Source organism: Geospiza fortis, unplaced genomic scaffold (assembly GCF_000277835.1).
Source record: "Geospiza fortis unplaced genomic scaffold, GeoFor_1.0 scaffold422, whole genome shotgun sequence".
Taxonomy (NCBI): domain Eukaryota; kingdom Metazoa; phylum Chordata; class Aves; order Passeriformes; family Thraupidae; genus Geospiza; species Geospiza fortis.
This window is the reverse complement of record NW_005054545.1, coordinates 66,870-69,816: the sequence shown is the minus strand read 5'-3', so window position 1 is coordinate 69,816 and position 2,947 is coordinate 66,870.

Sequence of the window (2,947 nt, the reverse complement as noted above, 5' to 3'; positions counted from 1 at the left end):
GTGCCGGGGGCAGGGTGGGTGGTGTGGTCTGAGATCTGCTGGGTGCGATTTGCAGGGTGGGTGATGTGGGGTGGGATATGTAGGATGGGATCTGCTGGGTGGGATTCACTGGGTGGGATCTGCAGGATGGGATCTGTGGGGTACGATTTGCAGGGTGGGTGATGTGGTTTGGGATCCAGAGTGTGGGATCCGCTGGGTGGGATCTGTAGAGTGGGATTTGCTGGTGGATCTGCAGTGTGGGATCCGTGGGGAGCAATTTGCAGTGTGGGTAATGTGGGGTGGGATCTGCAGGGTGGGATCCCCTGGGTGGGTGATGTACTGGGCACCCCCAGCGCACTTCCCTCTCCTCCCTTCTTTTCTCCTGTTTTCAATCTCAGTGCACTTCAGTGAGCAGTTCTATCACGGTGTTGTTTCTTTGGGGGTTGGCGGGATGATGCTCGTTGATTTGCAGAGAGGAAAAGTTCCTTAGATGGGGATCCCCAAATTAAGCTCCTTGCTGTCCCGCCCCGGCCAAGGCAGAGCCTGTCCTGTGCTCCTGGTTAGGAAGGATGATGTCAGGCAAGCTCGACCCAGTCGAGACAGGGAACCAAATGAACCAAATGAAAGACTGACCTTTCCCTCTTTACCAAAAACTGGGGCAATCCCGTGCCTCAGGGTCTGTGAAAGCCCTGAGCCTTTTGGTTTCTATGCCCCACAGCCCCAGTGAGGAGCCGGGGAGCCCCCAGCAGCACAAGCCCAAACAGGTGAGAAAAAATCCTTCCCCTCCATCCCATGTGCCACCATCCCCTGCCGTGGCTGTCCCCGAGGGCTGGGGACATCAGAGACCCTCCAACCCCAGAGTCCACACCAAGGCTGATTTGGGGCTGCTCCATTGGTGTGCTGCAGCCTGTGAGGGCATGAGATTTTTGGGAACTCCCTCCAGAGCAGGTGGGTAGAGACAATTCCACAGCCCTCCCTTCTTTGTGAGTCCTTCTGAACCCCCCTCCATCACTGTGAAGCACCCCATGAGGAAGGTTCCTAGTTCTTAGATAACAGTTTAATTAAGCCCCTCAGTTAAGCTGTAAACTGTGACTCACTTTCCCCAGGCCATGACCCTGAAAGCCAGACCCCCTTTCCCTGCATTTCAGAACAGCCCCCAGGTGCCCCCAGCCTTGGAGGGGTCTCAGCAGCAATTTCATCCCCCACCCAATTTAATTTTTAATCAGCAGCTCCTCCTTGAAGGCCTTTGTTAAGTAAGGGAGTAGTTGCCCACCCTGCAGCTGCTTAAGGGATTAGGGGGTGCAAAGGAGATTTTCTGTGTGAGCTCATGACACGGAAGAAAGCAGCCAGTTCCCAGCTTCACCATGGAGCCCCCAGCTCCCCCTCCCCAAATTCACAGCCCTGGGATATCACAGGGATCCATCAGGATCCCACTTTTTGCAGAACGCCTTCACACACTGCCCTGGAGCATGAGGGAGAAGCAGGGCAGGACTGATTTCCTGCAAGGGAGAAGATGCTCTGCCGGGCAGTGGAAGCCTCAGAGCACCTGGATTTGCTGAGATCACTTTCTGAGAGCCCTGAGCTGACACCCACTCCCCAAACACCTCCTGCCCAGAGCTAGGTGCTGACCCACATGCTCTGTATTTGGTAAATCCGGGTTATTTATAGCCCCAGCTCACCAGGATTAGATGTGCTGTGCCTAATCCTCCTGCTTCCCTGCTCCTGCTGACCTCCTTGCCATCCTCAGGAGCCTCTTGTGGGTGTGAGAGCTGATGGAGGTGAGAGTCCAGGCTGTCTGCCCCTCCCTATGTCCCCTGTCCCAGCTCAGGTGCCCAGTGAGGCCACCAGTGCCCAGAGTGGCTCCCAGCCAGGGTCCCCATGGCCACAGTGAGATTGGTCCCTCTGTGCTGGCACGGTGTCACAGCAGCACCATCATCACCTCCCTCATCTCCAGGGCAGATGTTCTGTCTGTCTGTCTGCTAACAGACCTTTCTGTTTTCCTCCCTCTGCCTTCCTTGGGGGGCTGCCCATGGTAAGTCACCCTTTGGAAGGTGTCAGTGCGTCTGTCCCTGCTCCCGTGCTGGGCCAGGGGAAAGCCCGGCTGTATTTCTGAAAGGGACCCAGTGCTGATTGAGCAGGGGTTCCCTGTAAAGGGAAAAGGAGTTTAAGGCTGGCACCACCTCTGCAGCACCGCCCATGAGGGCAGAAGCTGAAGAAGAAGAGGCAGGAGCCCGGGCTGGAGCCCGAGGCCAAACCACGGCGGCCGCGGGTGAAGAAACCGAGTGAGGCAGGGGCTGCCGAGGAGGCTCCAGCCCTGGCACAGGGTGAGCACAGATCCCCCACAGAAATGGGGGAAATGGGGGGAAATGGGGGGAAATGGGGTGCCCCACCCTGCACCTGAGGCGCTCTCCATCCTGGGCATCTCTTGAAATACACAGGGGTGAAGAAGGTGAGGAAGAAGAAGGAGGAGAAGGGTGAGGAGGAGAGCGACAAGGACCCCTCCTCCAAATTCACCAAGGAGCCTCGGAAGAAGAAGGAAAGCCTGGCTCCCCGCTCCCAAGTGCCCAAGAGCTCCAAGAAGCCACAAGGTGCGGGGGCAACTCCCACCCCTCTGCAGGCACTCGCTCGTGTCCCCTCGTGTCCCTTCGTGTCCGTCCCCCTGTACCATGTCCCGATAGCACCGTCGGTGCTCCCAGTGCCTGCGGGGGCTTCTGTTGGGATTTCTGCTGGGGCTCTGCCCATCCCCGGCAGTTTCTGCCTAAAACCCATCTGCGGACCTGGGACAAACGGGGATGTGGCAGCGGAGCTGCGCTCACTGCCTCGATCGGGGAGTTGGTATCGAGGGGGACAGTGGGCAGAAGGGGTGACACGCTCCCTGGGTGGGTGGCACTGAGCTCCCCGGACACTTCTCGGGAGCGAAAAGCGGCTCGGATCGGCTCGGCTCGGCTGCGGCCGCGAGAGAGCGCTG